Source organism: Orcinus orca, chromosome 15 (assembly GCF_937001465.1).
Source record: "Orcinus orca chromosome 15, mOrcOrc1.1, whole genome shotgun sequence".
Classification (NCBI taxonomy): domain Eukaryota; kingdom Metazoa; phylum Chordata; class Mammalia; order Artiodactyla; family Delphinidae; genus Orcinus; species Orcinus orca.
This window is the reverse complement of record NC_064573.1, coordinates 4,502,961-4,519,684: the sequence shown is the minus strand read 5'-3', so window position 1 is coordinate 4,519,684 and position 16,724 is coordinate 4,502,961. Positions and strand designations below refer to the sequence as shown.

At 45.7% G+C, this 16,724-nt stretch overlaps 1 long non-coding RNA gene across 1 annotated transcript; it reads right to left on the bottom strand.

Moving 5' to 3' along the window:
- Positions 1-6,683: 6,683 nt before the first annotated feature.
- On the bottom strand, positions 6,684-9,953 carry LOC117196663 (uncharacterized). Its single transcript, XR_004476948.2, has 3 exons — positions 9,876-9,953; positions 9,600-9,752; positions 6,684-7,079 (listed from the first exon to the last, which is right to left on the bottom strand). It is a non-coding gene; the product is annotated as an uncharacterized LOC117196663 (long non-coding RNA).
- Positions 9,954-16,724: the final 6,771 nt, after the last annotated feature.

Below are 16,724 nucleotides of genomic sequence, written 5' to 3'. Positions count from 1 at the left end.
CTGCCCCACACATACATATGAAAATCTCTAATATCTGAAAGAAACACACACATTACCACAAAGAGTAAATTATAAATCATCCAAACCTGAGGGGAACATAATGCTTCTATTTCCAAGATCATAGAATTCTCAGCATGGCAATAATTACTAAGTAATCATTCAATGTTATTTAACTCACCATCAGGATAGGCAGAGGAGCAACAAAACTACTAACTCGGAGCATTTTCACAGTAACTCATAGTAACATAGTAACTTCGCTGATTTCCCCCAACCCCATGCTCGTCTTCATACACTATATAGGACTTTAAGTTAAAAAAAAAAAAGAAGTAGCAATACATCCACAGAGAATCTATCAAAAATATTTCATTGTTAGATTTATCTTGCTCAAGTGCCTTTTAAAAAGTGATGGTGGGCTTCCCTGGTGGCGCAGTGGTTAAGAGTCCGCCTGCCGATGCAGGGGACACGGGTTCGTGCCCTGGTCCAGGAAGATCCCACATGCCGCGGAGTGGCTGGGCCCGTGAGCCATGGCCGCTGAGCCTGCACGTCCGGAGCCTGTGCTCTGCAATGGGAGAGGCCATTACAGTGAGAGGCCCGTGTACCACAAAAAAAAAAAAAAAAAAAAAAGTGATGGCTTCTATTCTAACAATCAAGGCTATGGAAAACACCTCAAAATAAGAGAAGAGGCCAAACACCAATATCCAAAAGAAATGTTGGAAATAACTGTGAGCCATTATCAGTAAGGAAATGAAGATGTTTCTAGTGAAGGTGTAGACCAAAGTCCTCTTCCTTCATTCCACAAACTTTGAGTTCCTGCTTTGCACCAGGTTTGGGGCTAAGTCCCGGGAACAGAAAGGTGAGAAGGAATCCACTTCTGTCCTGGAGGAAATCACATGTTCGAGTGGAGAAGTTGAGAAAACAGCCATCATCAGAGTGTGAAAAATGCCCCCCAGAGGGGCCGGGAGATATCAGCTAAGGGTGCGGTATCTAAGCGGAGGACAAAGGAATGAGGAGGGGAAGTGTGGGGCAGGGAGGAGAGGGCATTTTAGACGCAGGGGCAGGCTGTGCAAAGGCGCCAGGGGAGGGGAGCTTGGTGCAAGCAGCCAGGTGCAGGGCTCAGGGGCCTGTCCCGCTGTGAGCAGTACAGGCATGCCACACCCAGGGGCCGCCATTCCCGTCGCAGACATCTGCACTATGCTGAAATGTTTTCTATTCTTAAAATAATTTTGCTAGCCCCCCAAATGGACATTTTTTAATGTTTATAACCATTTTCTGACAAGATGGTAGTAAAATCTCTCCTTCTAACAAAAACTAGTGCATTATGACAACATTCTGATGATGAAAATTAACTATTATTCTAAATTATAAAAGCATATATTATTATAAATTATATGTAATAGATTATGATACATATTATATATGTAAGAGGACATGATATATATAATATAAATTCTGCTCCAATTTACTAAGGAGGACTACATGTGATCATCAATAAACAAGAGCTGCAACTCTAGCTAATACTCTGATTAGTAAGCATTTTTTAAAATAAATTTGTTTATTTATTTATGGCTGTGTTGGGTCTTCACTGCTGCGCGCGGGCTTTCTCTAGTTGTGGAGAGCAGGGGCTACTCTTTGTTTCGGTGCGCGGGCTTCTCATTGCGGTGGCTTCTCTTGTGAAGCGTGGGCTCTAGGCGTGCAGGCTTCAGTAGTTGCAGAACGCAGGCTCAGTAGCTGTGGCTCACGGGCTGTAGAGCGCAGGCTCAGTAGTTGTGGCGCACGGGCTTAGTTGCTCTGCCGCATGTAGGATCTTCCCGGACCAGGGATCGAACCCATGTGCCCTGCATTGGCAGGTGGATTCCTAACCACTGCACCACGAGGAAAGCCCCAGTAGGCATCTTAAAACTCGAGAAGAACCGTCATTGGCGTGAGACGGATGGGGAGGTATACTGCCTCACACTGCACTTCTCAGAGTGTTTACCTGGATGGTGTTGCTGAGAAGCCACTTTAAGTCTTCCGTCACTTTCACTGTGACACTTTCTATGCAATAACATCCATTTGCCATGATAACCCACGAGGCAAGGATTACACATAAGTAAGTTAGGTATATTATAATAACGCACTAAATGTAGCAATTGTTTACTTGTTACTACGGAGTTTTCATCAAGATGATAATTAAATGCTATTAAAATTTAGAAGCATGTTGCAGATTGTTATAATGTCTCCATTTCTAAGATAAAATACTTTTTCCCGGTGTCAGAAAGTAAAATTTGGATCAGAAAATAGAAAACTGAAAACTACTAGAGAAGAAAATGAAAAGCGTTATTGAATAAATATTTGGAGATAATAAATGAAATGGCAGGGAAAGCATAGGTCACATCGTTAACACAACAAAGGAGGAGGCTGAATCTACTACCATCATCTGCTTCCTTGTCCACTATAATTGACAAATTTCACCAAATATGGAAAAGGGAAAACAGACCAAACTACATTAAGCTAATTATTATCTCCTGGGGACTCTGAGTTCCTAGTTATTTTGATTAATTTTTAACCCTCCAATTGGGTTCAACAATTTGATTCATATAATTTACATAGAATGAGGCTGCTCAGGATTCCAAGCCTCTCTTCTCGACGCCACCCACCAACAGACTCTTCCTCCAAGTCCTGGTCCTCCAGCTCTGCCGACCGCCCCAGCCCAGCCCTCGGGGCCACACGATGAATTCTCAAGAGAGAAGGGAGCACAGCCACCCTCTCTCCTGCCATCTTAGGACTGAGACTCTCTGAGGACCTTTTTAGAACATCCTCACTCCCTGTCTCCTCCCGCTGTTGAAAACTGCCAATCTACAATCAGAATTAGTTTTAGAGGATAAAAAAAAAAAAAAAAAAAAAAAAAACGGTAAGAGGAAATAATAATGTTCTTCCAAATATCAATATAAAGGAACAAGTCCTTAAGCCACCTTCCTGTGGCTCGTCCATCTCTGCATCTGAAGGTGCAGCAGACAGTGTGCAGCACCTGCCCGGTGGCAGGAGACTGTCAGGTGCTGTGTGACCAGGATGGTACTTCCTGGGTGCAAGATGGGACACAGCCCATGACATCCTCCCACAGCTCAGACAAAAGGGGGCCACAAGCGAGAAAGAGAGACACACACAAGGATGGAGAGAAAAAGAGGGAGACTATTCTCAAGAAGATCGCTTTTCAGAGAAACACTTCACAGTCCAACAGGGCAGGGATCCCCACAGGAGCAGTCTGGGAACAGAACAGGGAGAGTCAAAGTCCTGGGTGACTAGAATGAAAGCTCTGTTCCAAGGACACACCCGTCCTATGAGGACTGTCAGTCCCCAGAGGCTCTGAGAACAGTGAGAAATTCAGTGAGGAAGGGTCTAGAAGGGACCTTCTGACCTTTGGTAGTGTATGCATTTTTATAAACGGATTCAAATAATAGAAAGGAGAGAAACAGAAATAGGGAGAGGAAGACAGGCAGACAGACAGACAGCTAAGCCTAACAGGATTTGTTGGTGGCAGATAATCAGCTCTATTTTGGGTATATTAAGTTATGAAATAACCATGGGATATCTAGGTGGCAATACTCAACAAAGAATATATAGATTGGATGAAGATTTGGAAAATCCTTTCTTCCAAAAAGATCTGGAAATGCATATAAATATTAACGCCATGGGAGCAGCTGAGATTACTAAGGGAAATGGTAGAATGAAAAGAGAAAAAAGATCAAAAAGAAAAGGGGGATGAGGTGTTATAAATAATTCGCAGGAATTTCTTTCTGGATTCAGGAAATACCTGCTTGAGTTGCCTGAGGGTAAGTAGAAGGTTTCTTTCCAAGTAGATAGCCTGATACCACTTGTCTCACAGTTGTAATAACTTTTTGCTCTTATTTCATCAGTTTCATTTAATTCTTATAGTAGTTCTAACTCCCCACCTCAAAACAGTAAGGAGGAAATCAATATAAAATTATTTAGCATCACTACACGTCCTTTAAGAATGACTAATTGAGGGCTTCCCTGGTGGCACAGTGGTTGAGAGTCCGCCTGCCGATGCAAGGGACACGGGTTCGTGCCCCGCTCCAGGAGGATCCCACATGCGGCGGAGCGGCTGGGCCCGTGAGCCGTGGCCGCTGAGCCTGCGCGTCCAGAGCCTGTGCTCCGCAACAGGAGAGGCCACAACAGTGAGAGGCCCGCGTACCGCCAAAAAAAAAAAAAAAAAAAGAATGACTAATTGAAATATGGTCCAATGAAGCAAAAATGTAAGACTGTGTCCATAAGACAACCCATGTTCCACCTGCATCTGACACAGCCCTCAGAACACATCCTGGGGCTTGGACAATAAATCCATGTATTGTGACCTCTTGGTACATTTTGAAATTATACATAGGTGGTTTACAAAATGAAGTGTATGTCTGATCACAAAATCAGCTCCTGAAAATAACTGTCTGAAGACCTGTTTTTCCAGTTTTTGCCCGAGCACAGGGGGCCTCATTGCTGCTCTCCATCCTGAACCGCTTTCAGGGGGTGTTGAAAGTCAGCAGCTGCAGCAGCACATGATTTAATCCTTGTAGAGATAGATGGCAAGGGCCAGGGTCAAGTGCCAATTTGTAGTTGACAGGGAGGGTCAGTTCCCTTGCTCATTTACTTGTAGGCAAACTCACTTCCTTGAGGTTTTAGGACAAAAGTCACTGCTTTCTGGCTGGTTGTCATTTGGGGGCCATTCCAAGCTTCTAGGGGCCACTCCCATCCCGCAACTCCTGGACCCCATCCTCCATCTTCAAAGCCAGCAAGATGGGCGGTATCCCTCTCGCGCCCCAAATGAATCTCTCCTCCTTCCTCCCTCTCCTCTCTCCAACCCAGCCAGCAATGACGCTTCACTTCTAAGGACTCACGTGATGAACGATGGCCTATGTCAGGCACCTAGTAAGTAGCAGCACCTGGTTTGAAACCCAGGCATCTCAACCACAGACCCTGGGCCCTTAACCACTCGAAGACGCTGATTTCCAAACAAAAAACAGCAAAGGGAAAGCGGTGCCAGGCTGAGCCACGCTGGAGACGGAGGTGGAAAGAAAAACCAGCTCTACAGATCCTGTCTTTACCTAAAACGTTGATATTTTGTTTATCATGGATATTTTGCATTCGTTTTGATATTTAAAATCTTTCATGTAGATGTTATTTATCTTGATTACTGAGTATTTGGCACCTCCCGGCCCCAACCCAAAGCATGTGCCTGAGGTGAGGGTCTCCCTTCTCCTCACCCTCCTCCCTGGGCCCTGAGGGAAAAGAACACACTGCTGACTGCCCTGCATGTGAATCTACGTACGCACGCGGCTTTCCCAGACCCAGAATTCTCAGCTGCTTAAAAACAATGATTCCACGTGATGGAAAATGGGAAGTGGAACCAAGACAGTTCATAATATTCTGAAACATACCGAGTAATAAATCTTATCTTTATCTTACCCGTTGATCCAGAGGAGAGATGAGTAATGCAGGTAAAGAAGACAGGACTCATTCTCCTCTTTACTGGAGTGTGTTTCACTTTTCTGGAAGGGCCTCAAACGTGGTCAGAATTTCATTTGCTCAGAAGAGGGAGCTCTTGCTTTTTGTTTCCCCAGCACCTAAGGCTTTGGGGTCTTTGTTTCCTTGTTTTGTAAACACAGGAAGAGTATTAAGGGGTCTGTATAAAAGGCCAAGTCACCGTTTGAGTTGATCACACCACTCCTGCTGGGAACATCTGTCTTCCTCCGACCTTCTGATCCTTCTGTCTCGCGTCCCCTGTGAGCTGCCATCTTGACGGAAGTTTCCCGAGACTTTAACCCCCTGCGCCCACTAGAGGGCCACTGACACCCACCAAAATGAATTTCAGAGGCATGAAATTCAATAAACTGGCAATTACTCTACAAAGGCATTCTTTTAAGACAATCGTTTCTTTTAGACGGTCTTTTAAAGAATTTGTTTCTTCAGTATTCATTTTATATATAGTATTCATTCCAATCTCAAGATCCCCTAAGAAGTCCAATTTAAAATGAAAAGCTATTCACATAGCCTCCGAGTATCCAACAAACATTTAAATGCTGCGTCATGCATTCTGTAAGAGTGAGGCCACAAAACGGACAAAGACTCAACCCTTATCTTCAAGAACAGACGGATTAGAAGCATAAAGAATTCATTACAGCATTGGACGACAAGCGTCAGCGTAGACGCAGGAAAAGGCAGTGCTGGTGAGAGTGGGATCAGCTGCGTGTGTGTGTGTGTGTGTGTGTGTGTGTGTGTGTGTGTGTGTGTGTGTGTGTGTGTGTGTGTGTGTGTGTGTGTGTCAGCTAAAGACCAGGAGCACAGAGGGAATATGACCTCTGACTCCGACGTAAAGCAACATGCGTTTCCTGTGCAAAGTGGGGCAATCTATATACTCCGCAAGTGTTTATTACTTGAGAGTTAGGGAGTCTGTTCAAGCTGGGGTGGCGCTGAGAGCCCGTCACCTGTGCTTTGCCAACATCTACAGGTGCTAGCAGTTAATACTGGGAAACAACGCTAAACTGGTGAGAGCGAGGGGATACGAGTGGCCATCAGTGGTGCTGGCCAGAGTTCTCAAAGAACAAGATGGAAACACAAACACACACGCACATGCACACACGCATGTGCACACAAGCAGTGGGGAGGAACAGCATCAGACATACACTTCATTTTGTAAACCACCTATGTATAATTTCAAAATGTACCAAGAGGTCACAATACATGGATTTATTGTCCAAGCCCCATTGGATTGATCAGAGAAAACAAACATACAAACAAAAAACCAGGGTCATCCCCAACACCCGACTGCATTAGAAATCTAAAGAGGCCTACTCAGCACCATAAGAAATGGAAGTTTTTGAAACCCTTTAAAAGATATTTTTAATTTTAGAAAGGGTAAAAGCAAAATGTATTTTCTCCAAAAGCCATGCCACGTAGCCTGACAGGGAAACCCCCTCCCCTCCTGCTTTGAGAAGCCAGAGAAATCCGAATCCAGTGGGTGTCACGCTGTGTCCTGCCTGGTGAAAGGGAACGTGCCTTCTCTTTGGCATGAGGAGGAGGTGACGGAGAACCTGAAGAAATGAAATGCCTGCCAGTCCAAAGGTAAGGACTCTTGCTGTTTGTCCCACTTACCTCTGCCCCAGGCTCCGAGCCAGCTCAGATCAGAGAACAGTCAAGGGAGTTCTAAGCCCTGAAAGGCCTTGGTTCAGCACTTTGTCCCCAGGAGCTCCCAGGATTGGAAACCAGGGGCAGAGGTACCTGGGTAGAGAGACCCACCTGGAGAACCATGTCTGATGCCGGGTTCTGGCCCTCAACCATCCAGCCACATGCTGGGGTGGCACCCAATGGGTCCCCCAACTCCGGACCCTGGGCCAGCAGGGGGATTCGCAGGCAGAGGGAGAGAAGGGCATCAGAAGTGCTGGCTAAGCCCCGCGCGGGGGACACACAGCTCAAGTCAGGGCTGTAGGAGAACAGGTGCCTCCAGAGCCCTGCAGTTCAGGCTCCTGAACAGACTTTACCGGGGCAGCAAACGCTAAGCTTTCAGGCAGGAAGGTGCGTGATCAGAATGGAAGGTATTCGTGGGCATGAAGCAGAAGAGGATGATGGGGTGAGAGAGGACACTGTGCCTGAGGGCACCCCCCCAGGAAGGCCGGCTGGGAGGACACAGTCCAGCTCGGTGAGTGACCTCTGGGCCCTACACACTTGTATTTAGGCCTAAACCCCAGGGTCCCGGGGAGCAGGGCCCGGACACCGTCACTTAGATAAGCACGCAGCTTCAGTGCTCAGACTCAAAGAGCCGCCCCCCTCCGCCCCCCGACTATGAACCCAGCGCAGCTGCAGGGCACGACGGCCAAGGTGGGAGAGCCGACCCCGCGCGGAGGGACGACCCAGTCTGGCAGGAAGTGGCTCCTGGGCAGATGCTGGAGGCCAGCAGACCCCACAGCAGGGGGCCTGGGAAGGAAGTCGGCGGTGGGCCCCCATGGAGTACCCAGGCTGTCCCGGAGGCCAGACACGCCCTCTGGGACCCACAGACATAATTATAGGCGCTCTGATGGGGGCTGGAGGTCCTACACTAGTGGGGGTGGGGGATGGCGGGGGGGACCAGGGAGGCCCAGGTGACGTGTTGCAGCGGTCTCTGCACACAACGCAGAGAATGAGCTGAAACCGTAAGCTCCTTCAAGAGGGATCCACGTGTTCTCCTTTTTGTGTCACTTTGACACTTCACACTGTTGTGCAAGGCGGGTAAGCAAGGCTGCTCCCGGGCAGGCGGGGTCGGAAGGAGACAGTGGGCGCGGCAGCAAAGGTCCAGGGAGCTGGCAGGGGCTGTGCTGGGGCCACAGCGCAGATGTACCACCGAGAGAGGAGGAGTTCGGCCAGTAAAATGAACAGGGTTTGGTTTCTGAATGACTGGGAGGGTTGAGGGTTGATTCGAAGATGTCAGCAAGTTTTTGAACTTGGACAACAGGGACAGGTTGTCAAAGAGGAGTTTTGGGAAACATTGAAGGCAAGGAGCTGGGGAAAAGGCAGTGTGAAGTAGTAAAAAGCTGGAGGATAATGTATGTCAGGTATACATCCAGGGTGATTACTATCAATTATATATAATAACTAAAATCAGGGTTAGTCGATTTTAGAGTCGAGTCGAGTCTTAGGGGACTCGAGCTGATGAATACACAAGAACGACCGGCAAGTGGCACCCTGATTATAAATTATGCTTCTGACACACTTGAGGGCACTTACAAACATTCCATCCATCGCTTCAGTGTTTAGAAACACCTTTGAAATTGTATTTACACCACTAGCCTGTTCTGCCAATGCAGAGACACTTTCCTGAAAAAAGCTCAACTTAGCTCGCCCCATAAACAAGTTCATGAAGGCTGAGGGTGACTGTCTAATATTTGACAGGTATCTTAATAAAGGAAATGCCCAGGGCTACTGGAGGATGAAACCTTGTTGATGGAGCTAGAGGGCCAAGAGATAAAATGGAGGTGTTTTAGATGCTGCCTTCCAAAATAGCCTCTTATTCCTCTAAAGGTGGGCTCTTTGTTCCTGGGACTATTTTTAATTTTGGATTTCATCTATTTCTCCTCCACTTTGGTGCAATCAAGTTCCAAGAAGAGGCTCGTAACCTCCGAATATTTCAATTAGGAAGTGCAGAGTAGAACTGGAAAAGCCTTATGCCAAAGTGGGGCACCCTTCAGAAGCATTTCCAGCCTGTCATTGAAGTGAAGAGGTTACAGAACTGGTAAGAGGACCAGAGCTCTCACTTTCAAGTGTCTATCTTGCCCCCTCCCCACACCAGACACAAAGCTGACACACACACCACTGACCGGAGAACTGTGGACCGACTGACGACTGTCCTCTCTCAAATTCGAATGCCCTAGGGACGCGGGAAGTGTCATCACTGGGCTGGTGTGGCCTCTTTCTCTAGGTTGCTCCCTCCAGCTGCCTGAGTGAAGGTTTTTATTGTCTGGGGAGGGGAAGGGAAGGCAGGAACGAGTGCAGGATGATGGCAGGCTAGACTGGCATATGCCATTCTGGAAACCATCGGACAACACAGAGAAACTCTAACCATTCCCCTGTAATTATTTTACCTTGGGTGAGAAGAAAGCAGATGTCACCTTGGACACTGGGAAGTTTCCTGCACAAGGAGACTCATGGTGGTTCAAAGCATGGAGCCTGGAGGTCTTGTTAACTGAGAGACGTGGAATAAGCTCCTCAGTCTCTTGGTAGCTCTGTTTCCTCATCTGCAAACCAGGATATTGGCAGTCCCTTCAAATCTTACCGGAAGGAGGGCAATGAGGGCGCAGACATCGAGCACCCAGACAGCGCCTGGCTCAGCAAGTGCTAACAATCATTGTTATAATTACCTTCTTCCTGGAAAGAGGTCATACCAGTCACGTGTGCTGTGTGCCAATCAGCATATAACCAGACAAGAAGAACGTGTCTTGGTATAACAACCTTATTTCACAACAGTCACGCTCTGTGCCAATAAGGCTCAGGCTCTTCAGACCGGTCGTGAAGGAGATAAGCCCCTGTGACTGGCAAGAAGAGATGGGAGAGAAGCAGATCCTACCCTGCAGGCCAGGAGCAGGGGGCGCTCCATAAAAAAGGTTGAGGTTGGGCTAGTGGGGCGGAGCTCTGCCAGCCACCACCCTCTGCTCTCGGTCCAGCAGGAAGCACGATGCTGGCAGGTCTTCCCTGGGCTCTGGGGTGGGGCAGAAGGTGCCACTTCTATCTTTGGTCACAAAACTCAAATGCATAGGTCTCCTGATTTTCTCAAATGTCTAATGTAAGGAGTGCTCAATTTAGCCAAAATCCATGAGAAAAAATAAAAACAGTTTTTTAAAATCTGTGGGGAAGGAAAAGTTGAAATACGGTGTCTGTAAATTACTCAGATTACTACCCCAATGTTCACAGCAGCACTATTCACGATAGATAAGACATGGAAGCAACCTAAGTGTCCATCGACAGATGAATGGATAAGGGAGATGTGGTATATATATACAATGGACTATTACTCAGCCATAAAAAAGAATGAAATGATGCCATTTGCAGCAATATGGATGGACCTAGAGATTATCATACTAAGTGAAGTAAATCAGAAAGACAAATATCATATGATATGACTTATATGTGGAATCTTTAAAAATGATACAAATGAACTTATTTAAAAAACAGAAATAGACTCATAGACATAGAAAGCAAACCTACAGTTACCAAAGGGGTTGGGGAGGGGAGGGGAGATATAAATTAGGAGTTTGGGATTTATATATACACACTACTATACATAAAATAGATAAACAACAAGGACCTACTATATAGCACAGGGAACTATACTCAGTATCTTATAATAACCTATAATGGAAAAGAATCTGAAAAATAATAGATATATATACATGTGTAACTAATCACTTTGCTGTACAGTTGAAACTAACACAACATTCTAAATTAACTATACTTCAGTTAAAAAAAAAAAAAGAAAACGATGTAAATTACTCAGATTCCTGTCAGGCGGAACAGAAAAGGGAAGGGAAGATGATCCCCAAATCTCCCTTCTTGTTGCTTAGAACAAAACCTCTTCCGCAGGCCTCCTTTCCTGGGAGAGGCGTGAGGTCAGAGCATCTGTGTATCTTCACTAAGATATTTGTTAAATAAGTAAAGTGGCTTGCCCTTCTTCACGTTCCTCCCGATTTGCTAAACATCACAATGACAGAACAAAAGGCTCTTGGACTTAACATTCTCCTTGTCTTCTCTTAGGCCGTGCATAGTTTCTCTTACTGCTCCAAGACCTTCCAGTCGCCTGAGCGTTGATGGGAAAGCCTAGGCGACAAGGTCCTGTGGGTTCTCTGCCTTTGGAAGGGCCTCTCCCCGAGAGCAGAGCCGGCTCTGCAAGGGTCCTTGCCCTGGCCTGCTGCGTGCAGTCCGGGCATCACCGGCAAGACTGATGTCACCGCCCAGCCGTCCTCGTGCTTGGGTGTCGCTCCCGCACGCAGGTTGTGTAGGCACCTTCCCTTATAAACAAATGCTGTGGAATCGTAGCTGAGTTTGTTGTGGAGAAGCTTTTGTGCAGGTGCTACAGGCCTGGAAGCAGACTGCGCTGTGGGTGAGGGAGGGCTGCCCCACCCAGCAGGAGGGGCACTGATTCTACTTGCACAGAGTTGGCTTTGAATCCCGCCTCCTACAAACGAAAACCTGAAAAATGACTTAACTGCGCTACAAGTTGGCTCACTCACCTGTAAAAGGATGGTAACTCTTGGGGTTAGTTTTGTCCCCGAAAAGGATATGTGAATGTGGCCTTATATGGAAATAGAGTCTTTGCAGATGTAATTAATATGTAAATTAAGATAGGTCAGACTGGATATGGGAGGGCCCTAAATCTAATGACTGGTGTCCTGACAAGAGAGGACAGAGGGACACAGGGAAGAGGGAGGCAGACTGGAGTGATGCGTCCACAAGCCAAGGGTCACCAAGGATTTGCCACCAGAAGGTGGAAGAAGCAGGAAGCGTCCTCCCCTAGAGCCTTCAGAGGGAGCCTGGCCCCGCCGACACCCTGATTTGGGGCTTTTGGCCTCCAGAACTGTGAAAGAGTAAGTCTTCCTGGGATACTTTGTTATGGCAGCCCTGAGAAACTCATACGGTAACCTAGTTCACAGGCTGGTTGTGAGGATTAAATGCGATTACGTAAGTAAATGCTTACTGAGTGTTAGGTATCATCCCTTTTCTTTCCACTTCCCCACGGACTGGGAATATAAATACTTTCAGGAAGGGCTTTGATAGCCGTGCTGTCACCTGAGAACTCAAAAGTGAAAGCCACTGGGCTTTGATTAATCCTCCTGAAAATGCACAAATTACACACAGCTGCGGGCAGCTTCTCCCCTGCATCTTGCCTTACAGCAGAGATTCTAGGTCTGAGCTGGTGACTGGATGCTTCCACTGGCCCAAGTCCTGCCTAGCTTGGCCCGGGAAGTTTGGAGGTGAGCAGAAAGAAGCTATTGAGCTGACTGTCCTCTGTGATGGCAGAGGGGCCTGGGGTCAGTCCCTCCCGGCCTCCAGTGACAGGTCTGTAAGGTGAGGGACGCCAGCCAGACGATCTCCAAGTCCTCCTCAAGCTCTCCTTCCATGCATCAGGAGTCCAAGATTTGGGGGTCCAGGAACTCCAAAAGACCGGCCCCCAGGCTGGTGGCACCTTACAAGTTGTGCTCGTCCAACAAGAACATTTCAAAAACGTTCAAGAGTTGCTGCATTGTTTCCCAGGTTCTGAGACAGAAGTATCCAACTTATTTTAAAATGCAAGCATATCCTAATATAAAAGGTACTGGGGAAAGCACAGTAATGCATCAGGGAATAATGGTAGTTTGTTATAACTGAGCAGTTAAATAACTTATAATCATGAAAGTCTCCCCAAAAGAGAAGTTCTCTAATGAACAAAAGTCATGAGACAAAAGTCATGACTGTGAAGTTACTGAAATTCAGCAACAGGCATATCTCCAAATGTGGCAACTTAGCTGTGTAGCTCTCATGCACTGAGGGGAAAGAGTCCTTATATCGAGCTTTTATTAAGAAATAAAGAATACATCCAAATAAGCTGGAGTTTTAGATTCCTTTAAGCTTGGAAATGGTTTAACCAAATAGCAGTCTGAGAAGAAAGTTAGCATGTAGCTACGTACCAGGAAAAAGATCAAGTACCTTCTGAGAATATTTCTAAAAGGAAACTATCCAAGAAAGGTAAGTTTAACATCTCCTTATACATCTTTAGAAAGCAATCGTCTCACTTAAAATGTAATTTGGTAGTTGAATATAAAAATATATGTTTTCACAAATGGTAGGATTTCCTTCTTTCTCATGCCTGAATAATATTCCATTATATATACATATATAATATAATAATGGAATATTATATGTATATATTTGCCACATTTTCTTTGGCCACTCATCCACTGCAGATAACGCTTCCATATCCTGTTTTCATTTCCTTTGGATATATACACCCAGAACTGGAATGGCAGGATGATATGATAGTTCTGTTCTTAAGTTTTTGAGGAACCTCCATACATAGCGGCTGCACCAATTTACATTCCCATCAGTGGTGCACCAGGATTCCCTTTTCCCTACATCCTCACTGTCACTTATCTCTTTTCTCTTTGATGGTAGCCATCCGTACAGGTGTGAGGTGATAGCTCATGTGGTTTGATCTGCATTTCCCTGATGGTTAGTGCTGCCGAGCACCTTTTCATGTACCTGTTGGTGACAACATGGATGGATTTTGAGGGCATTGTGCAAAGTGAAGTAAGTCAGAGAAAGACTAATACCGCATGATATCACGTATATGTGGAATCAAAAAAAAAAAGTCAAACTCATAGAAACAGAGAGCAGAAAAGTGGTTGCCAGGGGCTGGGGGGGTGGGGGAAATAGGGAGAGGTTGGTAAAAGGGTACAGATTTTCAGCTATAAGATGAATAAGGTCTGAGAAGTGAACGCACAACACGCTGACTAAAGTAGACAACACTGTTGTATAACTGAAATTTGCCAAAAGAGTAGGACTTAAATGATCTCACACACACACAAAAGATAAATATGTGCGGTGGTTAATTAACTAGATACACATACACTCCTTCCCCAGCATATATGTATATCAAATCACCACTATGTACACTTCAAATATCTTACAATTTTATTATGTCAACTAGACCACTATAAAGCTGAAATTAAAAAAAAACATATGCTTTAAAAATATGTCTAAATTAAGAAGGATGATGTTACACTAAGAAATGTGTGGTGGTGAGGGTGGTGAGCTGCACAGATTCTAGAGAAAAGAACACTGGAAGGTGAGAAGCCGTCAGCTCATGTGTTGCAGGCCTGAGAACCAGGCTCATTGGAAGACCTGCCACCATGGGGCAAGCACAGCCCAGATCCCCCTTCTCAGAAATCTTCTCACTTCCAAGTGTTAACTCAGTTTCTCGGGTCAGACGCAACACCCATACATATCTGGATGCATGCATGGGTGCTGTTCACGATTAAACTGACACCATGCGTAACAAATTAATCTCCTGCAAGTCAGGCTTTTAGCTTCAAATGTCCGAAACCAGATCAGCAAGTTTGGGCATAAAAGAAATTGAACAGCCCCTGGAATCTGGGCGTGAATAGCCAGCCAAATGTTAGGGAGGTCACCTCCCTGCCCACCGCCTCTGAGCTCAGGGGACCGGCTACTTCTCAGCAGAAAGTCCTAGGAGAGAGCCACCCCCGACCACCACGTGTGGGCTTAGCGGGAGCCCAGCAATTCCTCCAGAGCCACGTGGTTAGAACTGGAATGGCAGGGGGAGGGGGAGCCACTCCCCAAATAAGTGGCAAGCTGTTGGGTGGGGGTGAGGAGGAGGGAGGATGGCTCTCACCTGGCAATGCACAGACAGGTGTATCCAAATGACATGTATGTAAACTGATTTGGGGTGTTTATTTTATTTTATTTTATTTTGCGGTGCGCGGGCCTCTCACTGTTGCGGCCTCTCCCGTTGCGGAGCGCAGGCTCCGGACGCGCAGGCTCAGCGGCCATGGCTCACGGGCCCAGCTGCTCCGCGGCATGTGGGATCCTCCCGGACCGGGACACGAACCCGCGTTCCCTGCATCGGCAGGCGGACTCTCAACCACTGCGCCACCAGGGAAGCCCCTGGGGTGTTTATTTTTTCGAGACAACTTCCTGGGGTCAGATCATACATAACTAATTTTTTTATCCCTTTTTTAATCAAGAGCGCTCTATGTAGAGACCAGCTATTCAAAACCATCTTTCCTTCAACAGCCATTCAGGGTATGCCTAGCATACTTCAGGGCTCATGACCAGTGCTGAGAGTACATTATCAGGCTCACTTAGTGGGAGCCTCTTACATGGTCATTGGGTGACTTAACCTCGCAGAACCTCAGTTTCTTCATCAGAATAACTGAGACCATTAACACCACCTTCCCTGTTGTAACAAGGAGACATACGGCGTAGTGCCCCCCACTCTAAAACATCCACGATAAGTTATGTTCTATTAACTGGTGATGTTAAATATGTATTACTCTAATTTATTTTCATTTTGGAAATCCAGTCATGGTAAATATTGTTTACCTTCCATTTCCCACAATATTAAATTTATAATGATGATTATTGTAATAAATTCAAATTACATTTGAAACATAATTGACAGTTTGGGACAGTTCCAGTTATCTAATTAAAGTAGTTAATAGTTCATCAAAGATATCATGTCTCAGTTATTCCGAATAATTAGAGGCTGACAATCATAATAGCCAGACAAGAAAAATTAAGTCTTTGTAAGTGAAGTTAAAATAGGAGAGTTTAAAATAATATTTAAAATATCGTCAAGTTTTTTAATGTGAATAATGTCACTCAAGTGTAAGAAACACTACATGAGGTGCAATGAGGTAGCCTTTGACCTTACCGATATATTTTTTAGACAAAATTTAATGAGAAGTTTTGGTCATGGTCTTTAGGTTTTAAGAGCACTTTTGAACTTCCTAGAGATTAAAAGCTGCTATGCTTAAGTGGTCTGGGAGTGAGCAACTCACTTTTTCTCAGAGCCATGAGATTAGTAAAAATTTTATCTTTCACTGACTATGACTTAGCATCCAGGAGTCCCTTCTAGAAAATTCTGCCACATAAAGGGCAGCAGGGACAAGCGATGGGAGGACGTGGCAGAGGAGAGTAGCAGGTTCATGCAGACACTGACACCAGGGTATTATCAGCATGAGTCAAATTGTGAGACATTTAGTTTTTCTTTTCCAAAGAGCAAATGCCTTAAGATCTTGAGTATTGTCAACCAAAAATAAATCAGTGTGGAAGAAAGAGAAATGGCATCTATCAGAAAAACTATACCATGTGTGCGATATGGGAATATTATTTCTAAGTCCATGACATATAATCAAAAGAGAGCAGCATGTCATTCAAATGGTAGAAATTAAAAAGCCCAGGGACTTCCCTGGTGGTCCAGTGGTTAAGAATCCACCTTCCAATGCAGGGGACTCAGATTCAGTCCCTGCTCGGGGAACTAAGATCCCACGTGCCACAGAGCAACTAAGCCCATGAGTGTCCTAGAGTCCGCGCACCACAATGAAAGATCCCAGATGCCGCAGCTAAGACCCAACACAGTCAAACACATAAATAAATTAAAAAAAAAAAAAAGCCCAGAGAAGACAAGGTCCAACACTTTGGTTCAGTAAACAGTGTAA